Source organism: Thalassophryne amazonica, chromosome 2, assembly GCF_902500255.1.
Source record: "Thalassophryne amazonica chromosome 2, fThaAma1.1, whole genome shotgun sequence".
Lineage (NCBI taxonomy): Eukaryota > Metazoa > Chordata > Actinopteri > Batrachoidiformes > Batrachoididae > Thalassophryne > Thalassophryne amazonica.
This window is the reverse complement of record NC_047104.1, coordinates 133,341,692-133,356,712: the sequence shown is the minus strand read 5'-3', so window position 1 is coordinate 133,356,712 and position 15,021 is coordinate 133,341,692.

The following is a 15,021-nucleotide window of genomic DNA, read 5'->3' as shown; positions in this document are numbered from 1 at the left end:
CCCTTTGAATTAAAGTCATCGACTTTAAATTCTTTCAGAACTGGGAGTTGGTATTTGCTGCTTTGTTTTAAAAATGATCTCACTGAAATGTGGTTGAAGTTTTCCTAATAAATTCTCTGCACATGGTTAAGGTCAAAGCATTTAAAATGAATGCACAGTTAAGCTCTAATCCACAGAATTTGAACGGACACCTTTAAAAAAAAAAAAAAAGCCAGTTATTTAAGAAGTTACACAAATCCATCTGGCGTTTACATCAAACACAGTAGCTGTTACTGTTGTTACTTAATTTGGTGCCGTTTTTAGGACATAGAGTTCAACTTTATGTGCAAATAACATACTTCCTGTGACGGAGGCCAGTAGTTGTTGTGAATGTGGTATTCGGTAAACCTTATTCCCCAACAGTTAAAGGACTCCGTGGACACAAATAGCCAGAGCCTGGGTTTCAGAGCGCCCACCTTCCATGCAAGAGATCATGAGTTTGCGTCCTGAAGTGGAGCAACAGAGAAGCAAAAAACATACACAATGCAGAGGTTAAATTCAGTAGGTGAGGCAATGCTTCTATTAAGGAACTTCCCACTAGTCCTAGGGTCCACCCTAGGCTCCTAGGGTCCACTAGTCCTATTTTTAAGGAGAGCATGTTGAAGTTGTTTTTACATTTACGGTAGGCTATATGTTGCACTAAAGTAGGTTAAGTAATGTTCCAAAGTGTGACAATTAAAACAAAAAAACATTTAATTATGGCGAATTACCATTATGTGTTGATTTTCAACTCGACAGATTTATACAAAACAGTACAATTAAAGGTGATTAATGGTGTAAGTCAACAAAATGATGTTTTATTTTTGTAAATTAAACAAAACTGGATCTGGTTTGTTAGCTATTTGAAAGTATTAGATTTATTTGTGAACTTTAAAATCAGTTTGGGGTTGTAATATTCACCATCAAATAATATAAAGAGGTTAAGACAAATGGACCCTCCCCCTTTTGTCACATGAAAGTTTCCTCCTGTATTTATCATTTCACTGGTACAACTTAGTGTTTAATCAACTAAAGCATTTTTATCTCACAAGTTCATGGCAACCTTTATTTCTTTATTTCCATTCACACTTAATCCAATCAAAGGTCACAGTGGGGTTTGAAGTCTAACCCAGCAGTCACAGGACATGAGGCGGGGTCCACCTTGGACAGGATCACAGGGCCTCATATAGACAAAGAAATTCAGTCACACTTACAGTCGGTCTAAAATTTCCACTTCACTTCACCTGCATGTCCTTGGAAGTGAACCCAGGTGAATACTTAAAGGCCACACAAAAAGCACCAGGCGGGAAGCAAACCCATGAGCTTTATGCTGTGAGATAACAGTGCTAACCACTAAGGCACCGTGCTGTCCAAGTTCATGTAAATGTTTGCATGTCATTATGAAAATGAACAGAAGGTTGTGTGTTTTCACACACAGCCACGTTCTTTAGTCACTTTTCCCTCTGACACTTGAATGTTTTTGGCATATGTGAGCATTTGCTAATATCTCTAATTTAAATAAATACCATTGATTTTCATCACATAAGCTAAATACCTCGATCAATTGACTGTCTCAATTGTGTGTTGAGACAGTCAGCTACGGACTTCAACTAGTTGCAAACTAGGTAATTTAAAGGACATATGATAGATTATTTAATGTCCTGGTTAGCAAGTATTCATGATTGTAAGTCTATCTGTGTACATGCTCTAAAAACGTGTGGTTGCTGTGCTGATGCATTTTATTGATAATTATTACTGACGGAGAAACTGAAGCATTTTTGAACCACTGAATCAAGATGAAACAATTGTGTTGAAATGGTTCAGTGTTTGAAGCAATTAAATATGGCGACATCTGCCGGCCAATCTTTAACATAGCACTTGCATGGAACAATTTGAATTCATATAAAATGTAAACATGCAAAAAAAAAAAAAAAAATATATATATATATATATATATATATATATATATATATATATATATATATATATATATATATATATATATATATTAACTAAACACATAAATACATAAAAATACAGGGTAACAGAAGCTTGTTTCCACTGTGGCCCAACAAAATACTCACATGCAAAAATACATTCATACATACATACATAAAACCTATAAAAGTCAAAACCAATATATTTTACACAGAATTTACTCATAATTTTATTTTACCAGAATGTTACATTTAATGTGTCTTTCCAGTCAGGTGTTTAAAGACATTAATAATATACTTGTGTTATAATGTGACTGTCCCATCATAACATACTGTATGTAATAGAGTTATAAATTGTGAAATGTTTGCTCAACTATGTACTGTTATGGGCGTAATTGTACAAAATGAAGGGGATGTGGGGGCTTCAAATGTATTTATTTAAAAACAAGATCATTTTAGCAGTGTCTGTTCCTCTTCTCTCCAGTTGTGGAGAAGAGTCACACGGGAACAGAAACTGCTGGCAGATGAAGATAGATTTTGTTCAGCTTGTACAAAGTTGGATAAACCGCTGCCTCCATCCTCCCTAAAGCTCCTTGAAAATTCACTGCAGAAAATGGTTCTGGGGAGCATTAGCATGGCTAAAATTCACTCTTCACCCCCACCCATTTTAAGCATTTTTCATTATTTGCCTCTTACATGCCAGTAGATGATCTTACTGAAATACTTTGGAATCATGGTCGTGGAGAGGAGAAGAATCAAACACAGTTTACCTTCTGTTATTATTTTTATTAGTAAAAGAGGACTTTTAAAAAAAAAAAAATTAGGGTTAGGCTTACAAAAAAGGCAGAGTCTCACTCCAGCCAAAATACTAAATTTGGCAGCCCTGTTTTTGGTTGTTTTGTTTGATAACTATAAAAGAGCAGGTGTTTGACAGTAAAAATAAATAAATAAATAAAATAATAATAATAATAATAAAAAATACAGTTTTGTGTTGTTTCTTGAATTAGGGTATTTCAATGTTTCTACTGCAGTAATATACTATTTTGCATTTTACAGTCTATTCCTTTTGCCATTTTATAGTTTTCCCCTGTAATATTTCACATATTTTGACATTAAAAAACCATACTATTTTGCATTTTACAATCTATTCCTTTTTGCTATTTTACAGTTTCCCCTGCAATATTTCATGTATTTTGACATTAAAAAATACAGTTTTGTGCCGTTTCTTGATTTAGGGAATTTCAATGTTTCTACTGCAGTAATATACTATTTTGCATTTTACAGTCTATTCCTTTTGCCATTTTACAGTTTTCTCCTGCAATATTTGACATATTTTGACATAAAAAAAAATACAGTTTTGTGCCATTTCTTGATTTAGGGTATTTCAATGTTTCTACTACAATAATATATTATTCAGCATTTTACAGCCTATTACTGTTGCCATTTTAAAGTTTTCCACTGTAATATTTCACATATTTTGACCTTAATAAATACAGTTTTGTGCCGTTTCTTGATTTAGAGTAATTCAGTGTTTCTACTACAGTAATATACTATTTTGCATTTTACAGTCTATTGCTTTTGTCATGTTACAGTTTTCCCCTGTAATATTTCACGTATTTTGACAGTAAAAAAATACACTTTTGTGTCCTTTCTTGATTAAAGGTAAATCAATGTTTCTACTACAGTAATATACTATTTTGCATTTTACAGTCTATTACTGCTGCATTTCACAGTTTTCCCCTGTAATTTTTACACTGCAGTGTCTTACAAAACATCATTTAAGAGCAGAGACCAGAGTTTAACATCAGTGTTACTTTAGCAGACTTTACGTACCAACTCTAAAAAAACTGCATGTCAGTAACGTGAGCACCTGTGTAGAATGTCACCTCGTTTGGGTACATGGGTTTGGGTTTCCTTTCTCTATATAACACACACACATGCACATGTGTCAAACTTCTTGCATAAAGATTTTACAAATCATACATATAAAACACCTGTTTCAATTTTTTTTTAAACAATAATTACACCAGCCTGTTGGTTATGTTGACACACAATATCAGCAGTGACACAAATGAAATGATGACAGACACCATGTGCCACATGGCTTTAGCTTGCTAGTTAAAAATGGACTTAAAACAAAGCTATTACCTTTGGAGTTTTAAATGAATAATAACAAGCTACAAGCTTTTTAACACAAACACAACAATATGAAAAATTACTCTGATCCCTAAGAATTATAGTTCCTGAGTATTAAGCTTTACAATATGGGTCATTTTGCTGTCATCCTCCCCTCCATCTACAAATCAGTCAATGTTTGTATCTTGCATCTGATATTGATCGAGCTGTATATGACACCCTAGCAAGGTTTCCACCCTACGACACGCAGTGAAAGATTATGTTTCAGATGTGGGGTTGCAAAAGACTGTGTGTGTTATGGTTCCTGAATATTAAGCTTTACAATGTGGGTCATTTTGCTGTCATCCTCCCCTCCATCTACAAATCAGTCAATGTTTGTATCTTGCATCTAACATTGTTCGAGCTGTATATGACACCCTGGCAATGTTTTTTGAACTGATTAACTGAGGTGATTTCTTGATTGTTTAACTATGTAATGTCTCAGAAATTAGGTCAGGGCCCATGTGTGTGTGTGTGTGTGTGTGTGTGTGTGTCTGAGAGAGAGAGAGACACTGTTTTGTGTATTTTATGTAATTATATTTGTGTTGGCATTTTTAAAAAATATAACACGATGCTAAAATACCCTCGGCGGTATGAGCAGGTAATCAATGACAGAGTGTGTAGAAAGAATGTGACCTTTGACCCCTTAGAATAGGTCAAGGATACCCACCTTTGAACTTGTCCAAGGTCTGTGTCCCAAGAATGCCGCCCGTGAATTTGAAGACCCTGGCAGTCAAAGGACTGAAGTTATGGTGAGCACAGACAGACAGACAGATGGAAGTCTTCACAATACTCGATGGCCATATTTGGCCTCGGGTAATAAAAATCAGTCATCAATTCTGATTCTGTTTTTTTCTCTCTGTTTAAGGTGCAGCTCCATTCAGAGATGGGAGTTGTATACGTGTTGGTGATCCTCCTGTCCTGTGCGCCAATAGCATTTCTTGTATATTTGTTTTGTGAATTGTTCTGTAATTTATGTTTGTAGCATGGTCCAAGCAGAGGGTCACCCCTTTGAGTCTGGTCTGCTTGAGGTTTCTTCCTCAGAGAGTGTTTTTCCTTACCACTGTTGCTCTGGGGGTTGGTAAGGTTAGACCTTGCCTGTGTGAAGCGCTTTGAGGCAACTTTGTTGTGAGCTGGCGCTATATAAATGAAAATAAATTGAAATTGAAAAATTGAAATCAAAACTGACATATTTTCATCAAGTCAGCCAACCACTCATAAAATGTATCCAACATTCAAATCCAAATAAAATCCCTCTTCCTGTACTCCTATGATATACAAGATATACTTCATTGTAAAATTCATTCATGGATAGAGATATACAAAGCTGATTTAGAATTACACACCACATCAAGAGAATCTTTCAACTTCACATCACTTTTTTATTGATCCTCTGCAAATGAAACAGGCATTTGGCCTCTAGATGTCACTGTACGGTGAGATGATCCAACTGTTCCACAGAATAAAAACTCTGTAAATCAAGTTTCGATTTCATTAGATCTTTTGGCTTTTCTCTCTCTCTTTTGGAAAAAGAGAGAGAGAAAAGCCAGAAATCCAAGACGGCAGCCTGTCTTCTGGTCCACTCTGTGTTTGTCTACTTTTAACTCTTTTTAAGGATTTTAGTGTATTTTTTTACTGAAATTGTTTTTAAGTATTTATTTACTCTACGTTTTTGCCATTATGGGCCAACTACTCTGTTATTTTTTTATGAACTGCCTCACATGGTTTGAGGCCTGGTCTAAGGCCTGTCTTTTTGCTGAGCCTAATTTGAAGCCCAGGAATCTGCTGCAGTGTGACTTGTCTTTAGCCTAGATCTGCAGCAATGTTATGAACCAGGATTTACATCAAGATGGCAATGCAGAGATTCTGAGGTTTGTACTGCTTGCTGAAATTATACTGCTACACTGAGGCCAGTGCTCCTTGCCGTATGTTGCAGTATTACTACACTATGGACTGCCCTGTGGATATATGTGCCTCTACACTTTGGCCCGTGTTGTTTGCTGTGGATATCCTACTATTCTGCACCAGAGCTGGTTGTGCTTATTTTTTGTGAACTGATCCACATGGTCTGAGGCCTGAGGCAGATCTGAAGCCCAGAATTCTGCTGCAGTGTGGCTCGTCTTTAGCCTGGATCTGCAGCGATTATATAAATTAGGATTTAAATCAGGACTACTACGCAGAGTTTCTGAGTGATCTTACCACACTGAGGCTTGTGCTGGTTGGTTTGCTGTGGACATACAGCTATACTGTAGCCTGTGCTATTTGTATGTAGTTGCTGTGGATTTACAACTACTCTATGGCTGGACTGTTTGCAGTTTGCTGAGGATACAATACTACAGTGTGGCCTGTGCTGGTGGCGGTCTGCTGTGGACTTAAGTTATTCTCTTTGTTTTTTTGTTTTTTTTTTGGTAAGCTGAGAATAATGGCACCTCTTCTATTTTATTGTGCTTGCTGACTATATGGGATTTGAAGGCAAATGGTTGTTCCTGCATGTGTCCTTCTAACGAAGTGTCTAGCCTGCTGGTCACTGGTTACAGTTGCACTTATGCCAGTGCTGCTGTACAGCCTGTACAACTGGAACATCTGGAAAAGGACATGAACTTACACATCTTGTGCAAAGACTTACCTAAATTGCAAGGTTTTCTAGCTTTGCATAATTATCTCACCTTTCAAATGAGATCTTGCTTTGTTTCTACATACCAGAAGTTATATTTCAACTGTAATGTTACAAAGCAGAGATTGTTGATTGTTACTCTTGTCTGGTAATGTGCAACCAAACCCTGGTCCTGATCTGCAGTGTATCCAGACACCTTCTGATTTTAAATCTTTGTCTGGTCTTAAATTTGTTCATCTTAATGCATGCAGCTTGTTGTCAGAATTTGGATTAAATCAACCAATGCAGATATTGCTGTAATTTCTGAAACTTGGTTGACTAAATCTATTGAAAATGATTACATTAATATATCTGGTTATAATGTTTATCATACTGATAGGCCTAAAAAAGGCGGCGGAACTGCAATTTATGTTAAATCTAAATTTGATTCTTCAGTAGTTCTGTCTGAATCCATCTGTAAACAACTGGAATTGTTGGCACTAAATGTGGAAATATCCAAAAGTCTTAGTATTACTGTTGTAGGGTGTTATAGGCCTCCATCAGCCCCTAGTTACAATCTTTAAAGCATTTTTTGTCCAAAGTGAATTATAGTGAACTTCTTCTGGCTGGTGATTTAAACTGGGACTGGCTTAATGTATCCTCGATCATTTTAAATCCTTCTGTGGTACCTTTAATCTTACCCAGTTGGTGAATTTACCCACTCGACCAAATCTTAAAACCCTGATAAATCAACTTTGATTGACTTGATTTGTTACTAATGTTCCACATAAGTTTTCATCACTGCGTGTCTTTTGTAATGACCTAAGTGATCACTGTGTTGTTGTCACTATTAGAAACACCAAGGTGCCTAAATCTAAACCTTGTGTTATTTGTAAGAGGGATCGTAAATTTTAATTTTTTTAATGAGCAAGCTTATTATCATGATTTGACTTGTATTGATTGGAAAAAAAATAGGGCTGATACCAGATGTGGAGTCAGCTTGGACATTTTTTAGGGACTCTTTTATGCAAATTGTAAATAAACATGCCCCATTAAGGAGATACAGGGTTAAGGGGCGGGAAAACCCATGGTTCTCTTCAGAGCTGGCGGATGCTCTTTATGAGCGAAATCAAGCCTGGGCTAAGGCAAGACAAACAGATTCTCCCACAGATTGGTCTATTTTTAGACAATGAAGGAACAAATGTTCTTCCTTCATTAAAAAAGCCAAATCAGAATACTTTTTGTCTATCACGACTGAAAACTTAAACAATCCACATAAATTTTGGAAAGTTATAAAGTCACTTTCAGTGACTAAAAGCACTCTTCTACCTACCAATATTTTAGACGGCTCTTCGCCTGTGTATAATAAACTTGAAATTTTAAATTGTTTTAATAAGCATTTTATAAAATCTTTTTTGTCCACACATTGATCATCACAATGGCGGCCATTCATGAATGTGGCTTTGAAATTGTTCCTCACCCTCCTTATTCCCCTGATTTGGCTCCTTTGGACTTCATCTGTTTTCAAACATGAAAAAGACATCTTGCTGGAACTCATTATGATACTAATAATGGTGTCACATCAGCAATTTATGACTTCCTTGAGTTCCAAGATAAAACCTTCTATGAAAGCAGTATTAACGCACTGCAGCGACGCTGGAAAAAGCGTGCAGATTTACACAGGGATTATGTTGAAAAATAAAAAGCATTATATTATTTCAACTGTGATTTCTTCTTAGTCGAGCACAAAACTTTTCAATCACCACTCATGTGCTCTAAACATATTTTGCAGTCTGTTAGGTTATGTTCATTGTCTGGATATGTTAACTCAGAGGAAGCGGTAAACTCAGATTTTTCCATTCCAAAAACACCAGACTTGGTTAGTTACCGCAGGGGTAGGTTATGTTCAGGATATGAGTATTTAAGTCTTCATCTTCATCCTGTTGCTAGTATTAATAATCATGTCGGCTATGGGCTGACTGACTTCCCGCTGCATGAAGGTCACATGCTGATGGAGGTTTGATACACTCAAAAAAAGAAAAAAAAAAAAAGAATGAGCTGCTCAACTTATAAATATTAAGGAAACAGTTTGCATGTTTTTGTTTTTTTTTTTACATCTTTTCCAGTTTAGCCACTACTGAGCGCACACCATGGGACTTTTATCTCAGACTAACTCAAACTTAGCAAAGCATTTAGCTAAGTGGTTTAGTACAACCCCTGGCAAAAATTATGGAATCACCGGCCTCAGAGGATGTTCATTCAGTTGTTTAATTTTGTAGAAAAAAATCAGATCACAGACATGACACAAAACTAAAGTCATTTCAAATGGCAACTTTCTGGCTTTAAGAAACACTATAAGAAATCAAGAAAAAAAGATTGTGGCAGTCAGTAACGGTTACTGTTTTAGACCAAGCAGAGGAAAAAAATATGGAATCACTCAATTCTGAGGAAAAAATTATGGAATCACCCTGTAAATTTTCATCCCCAAAACTAACACCTGCATCATATCAGATCTGCTCGTTAGTCTGCATCTAAAAAGGAGAGAACACACTTTGGAGAGCTGTTGCACCAAGTGGACTGACATGAATCATGGCTCCAACACGAGAGATGTCAATTGAAACAAAGGAGAGGATTATCAAACTCTTAAAAGAGAGTAAATCATCACACAATGTTGCAAAAGATGTTGGTTGTTCACAGTCAGCTGTGTCTAAACTCTGGACCAAATACAAACATGGGAAGGTTGTTAAAGGCAAACATACTGGTAGACCAAGGAAGACAAAGCATCAAGACAGAAAACTTAAGCAATATGTCTCAAAAATCGAAAAATGTACAACAAAACAAATGAGGAACGAATGGGAGGAAACTGGAGTCAACGTCTGTGACCGAACTGTAAGAATCCGCCTAAAGGAAATGGGATTTACATACAGAAAAGCTAAATGAAAGGCATCATTAACACCTAAACAGAAAAAAACAAGGTTACAATGGGCTAAGGAAAAGCAATTGTGGACTGTGGATGACTGGATGAAAGTCATATTCAGTGATGAATCTCGAATCTGCATTGGGCAAGGTGATGATGCTGGAACATTTGTTTGGTGCCTTTCCAATGAGATTTATAAAGATGACTGCCTGAAGAGAACATGTAAATTTCCACAGTCATTGATGATATCGGGCTGCATGTCAGGTAAAGGCACTGGGGTGATGGCTGTCATTACATCATCAATAAATGCACAAGTTTATGTTGATATTTTGGACAATTGAAAGGATGTTTGGGGATGATGAAATCATTTTTCAAGATGCATCTTGCCATAGAGCAAAAACTGCAAAAACATTCCTTGCAAAAAGACACATAGGGTCAATGTCAACGAGCAGATCTGATGTGATGCAGGTGTTAATTTGGGGGATGAAAAATTTACAGGGTGATTCCATAATTTTTTCCTCGAATTGAGTGATTCCATATTTTTTTCCTCTGCTTGGTCTAAAAAAAGTAACCGTTACTGACTGCTACAATCTTTTTTTCTGATTTCTTATATTGTTTCTTAAGCCAGAAGTTGCCATTTGAAAATGACTTTAGTTTTGTGTCATGTCTGTGATCTGCTTTTTTTCTACAAAATTAAACAACCTGAATGAACATCCTCGGAGGCCGGTGATTCCATAATTTTTGCAGGGGTTGTATACATAATTAGCTTTATTCCCACAAGGTTAACTAGAGCACCCGCGCTCATAGAGCGCAAACCTTTGCCAACATTAGCTGAACAGTTCCACAAAATTTTACCTTTGAAACAATTTCAGTGTCAGAGTCCTGTTAGAAGTGACTTTTCAGAAGCTATAATTAAGATGTGATCACATGTCAGGAGTATGTATTTAATCATGCAGTTGAATCAAAGGTTTTTTTGGTGGTGTTGTCAGGTTTTTTTGTGTTTTTTTACTTTTTTCAGTTCTGAATTCTTTTTCAGATATGTTCACAGAACATTGGTTATCTCTGCTGTGCACAATTTGTCATTGCTTTTTGGCACTTGGTTTTTAACTGATAACTGGAATATAGAAAAAACAGGCATAAAAACGAGAAAAATGAGACAGAAACACAAGAGTGATTGAGGCACTTTTGATTGAGATATAATGTAAAATGTACACCAAATGGGCTTTTCAATATTAAATTCAAATGTCCACAAAATCCACAATCCAGATCAGGTCCAGATCAAACTTTGTCAGGTGATAGTGAGTGGCAGTCTGCACCTCACTTTCAAAGATGAGAGTGATTGGGGCACATTTGATTAAGATATAATGTGAAATATACATTCAATGGGATTTTCAATGTTAAATTTAATTGGCCACAAAATCTGTAATCTGCCAGTCGATAAAGGATACCATCCTACGGAACGCTGGCAAATATGAAAGAAATTTGATCTTTTTTTGACAGTTATGAATTCTTGAAAATCATTTCAATGTTAAAGATAGGGATTTTTCTAACTTTACAAGGTTTTCCAAACAGTGGCCTCTGTGTACATGCGCGCGTACTGCTTCGATCTTTCAATAACTGGGAAACTTATGTATTTTGGGTCATGGATGAACACTGTGAAAACGGAAAGTTGATAGGACAATATTTTTGGAGAAATGAGCAATTTTAGCTAACCAGTAAACAATGGACATTATGCTGACATTATCTGAAAAGCCTTCAGTTAATTCAAAATGCTGCAGCTAGAGTACTGACGGGGACTAGAAGGAGAGAGCATATTTTTCCCATATTGGCTTGTCTTCATTGGCTTCCTGTTAATTCTAGAATAGAATTTAAAATTCTTCTTCTTACTTATAAGGTTTTGAATAATCAGGTCCCATCTTATCTTAGGGACCTCATAGGACCATATCACCCCAATAGAGGGCTTCGCTCTCAGACTGCAGGCTTACTTGTAGTTCCTAGGGTTTGTAAGAGTAGAATGGGAGGCAGAGCCTTCAGCTTTCAGGCTCCTCTCCTGTTGAACCAGCTCCCAATTCGGATCAGGGAGACAGACAACTCTCTACTTTTAAGATTAGGCTTAAAACTTTCACTTTTGCTAAAGCTTATAGTTAGGCTGGATCACGGTGACCCTGAACCATCCTTAGTTATGCTGCTCTAGACTTAGATGGCTGGGGGGTTTCCATGATGCACTGAGTTTTTTTGCTCTGTATGCACCACTCTGCATTTAATCATTAGTGATTGAATCTCTGCTCTCTTCACGCATGTTTTTTTTTCCTGATTCTCTCCCCTCAGCCCCAACCAGTACCAGCAGAAGACTGCCCCTCCCTGAGCCTGGTTCTGCTGGAGGTTTCTTCATGTTAAAAGGGAGTTTTTCCTTCCCACTGTCACCAAGTGCTTGCTCACAGGGGGTCATTTTGACGTTGGGGTTTTCTGTAATTATTGTAGGCTTTTGCCTTACAATATAAAGCGCCTTGGGGCAACTGTTTGTTGTGATTTGGCGCTATATAAAACAATTGATTTGATTTTGATTTTATTGTTATGTGTCGGACGCAGGCGGAGGACCGACCAGCGTTTGAAGGACCCAGTATAAAATAAGCAGAGCACGGTACAAAGGATAACAGAATTTAATAACATAACAGTGAGTGCTACAATATAACAAATGAGTGTGGTCTGGCGTGGTGGAATAGCGGTGCGCTCCCAGCAGCACAAACGGTCCGGAGCCAGAACAGTTCGGACCCAAGGACTCCCGCCGACACCCCCAGGTGGCCCGCGACCAACCGAGTCTGTGAAAGAAGAAACCATCATGTGAGTCCACCACTCCACACACAGAGAGACCACTCAAAGGTGTACACAAACAGCAAACACTTCCTGGCTTAATCACCAATCAGCTTCCCACCCTGCAGGCATGGAACACCCAGTTCACATTCTCCACTGCAGTGGAAGCTGATTAATGACTAACATAACAGCTCAATATAATAAGGTGTGAGGGACACCACATTTACTGACTGTACTAATGTTAGTCACAAACCTAAAGTACCTCAGGAAGTGTGCTGACGAGCGTGAGACCTCAACCCCCTCCTCTTTCACAGACCACAGCATCAAACCTGGTACGGTCTCTCTGCATCCATGATGATGAGATGGCTCCCTAGACGACGATCTCACCCGTCTGGTCACAAGGTCGAGTCTCTGGCAAATACACACTGTGTACTCCAGACTTAAATGCAACCATGCCCCAATCCATGTAGATGCACCACAGCTGTGAGTCCTGACGAGCTGGCACATGACCAGCCTCAGGTGATCAGGTTGAGTCCTGATAGCTCACCACACAGCCACTCAGTTCCTGACGCAAGCCACCTGGAAGGAAAAACAAAAGACAGAACAAGAGACAGAAACAAAAGGCAGCCAGGCACCCCCAGCCATACAACATTTATGCTGCAATGCACCATGGGAGGTCAGAGTTTTGAGGTTTTACATGTTGTTATTGTGTTCATGTTAGTTTACAGTGTTGTTAATGCTATTGATTTATTTGTGTTTTGTAGCTCCATTGGTTAGGTCACTTAGTTGAGTCTCATGTTGCTGTTACCATTGAGTGACTTAAGTTTCATGTTGGTACCATGAGTGAAATGTGTAGTGTTTTGAATGTCTTCTGCCACCGTCTTTTTTTGTCAAATTAAAAGCGCCTGCTTACAGCAGCTGTGTGTGCGTGCGTGCGTGCAACATCAGTCACAGAGAAACTGTGGACAGCTGACATTTGCCGTTTGGTATGCTTATGTATTTTCAGTCAAGGATGAACGCTGAAAAAATGGAACAATGAATGTTGCTAACTTGGGTATCGAGAACCTGTTCCTTTCAGGTATCGTTAAGAAATGATTCGATCCACCGACATCAATAAGCTTTGTGCTTAACGATTCTGTTATCGATCCTTCAGAGTGGCCGTTGTTTTGCCGGGTGCTTGTCAGGAAAATGATAATTTCTCTACATTGATTACAGACCCTGTAGTGGGTCCTTAATCAACTTTTCTGCAGCGCAGCTTTGCTTTGAACCTTGAACCAATCGAAGCAGTGGTTCGCAGATTGAAACAATGCTTTGGTCGATTGCTTCGTTTCTTTCTTTCTTTCGCTTAATTTTCCCCCGCTAAAACCCTAAAGAGCATACGTCTGTGAGTATTATTTACGTTTTCTATGTTAAACCGACCTGTTATGGTCTTCTGAAACAGTTGATAGATGTATTTTATAACTTAAAAATGGGAGCGATGCTAACGCGTTAGCATGTCTATGGCATTTTCAATGTTAAAAGTTAGCATTTAGCAATTGCAGCCGTCATCACGTTCGGGTACATTTGTTTTCAAATTGTAATATTCCTTAAATTTATTTTTGCTTATATATTAATAATCTAATGATTATTATATACAGTTTTAGAGAAAGAGACAAAAAGAACCTGAATAGAAACACAACAGAAAATATATAATAGCAACTAACAATGAACATAAATAAATACATACAGAAATAAGTGTTTCCTGTGAACACCTAGTGACTCTCACACCTCCATTTCATCCCTGTCTTATTTAAGTTGAATGACAGTTTGTTTCGGTCAAACCATATGTTCAATGTGTTAATTTCTTCTGTGATTTCCTCCAGAACTATCTGCCAAATAGAAAACTGCTGCATCCTAGTAAGAGCAGAATATTACTGGAATGAATCTGAATAAGGAAAATTGTTTTTTTTTTTTCTCATCTAAATGGATTCAGCACTCACTCCAGTTTATCGTCTGGAATAGTCCCAGATTGCATTTCAGAGCTTCTAGAATTGAAACATTTTTTGGTGCAGGTGGTGTTGGGGGGTAATTTTGGGTTTCAGCTTTTTTTGTTTTTCACCACTTTCATCCCTGAATATGAGTCGTGATTCACTTTTGTGTGGATTAAATTTACTAACTGGGACTGCTGTCTCATTGCAAGAAAGAAACGAGAATCATCCTCCGTTCTGTTCACACAGCTCCAAACGTTGCGCGGCTCTCTGACAAGTCAAGATAGAACGATAGAATCCAGTCGGAAGCGAACATTTGCGAACGTCAAACAAATGTTCATAGAATGTTTGTTTACTGTTCAGCAAGTTTGCGAATGTTCATGTAATGTTCGTGATGTTTGTATAATGTTTGCATGGAAGCAAACATGAGACAAACATGTAAGCAAACATTTGCAAAAATCAATCAAATGTTTATAGAATGTATGCTTAATGTTCAGTGTGTTTGCGAACATTCACATAATGTTCATGTTGTATGTGTAAAGCTTGCCTCTAAATAAAAGTATATATATTCTAAAATTTTGTAAAATTTCATATTACAGGAAA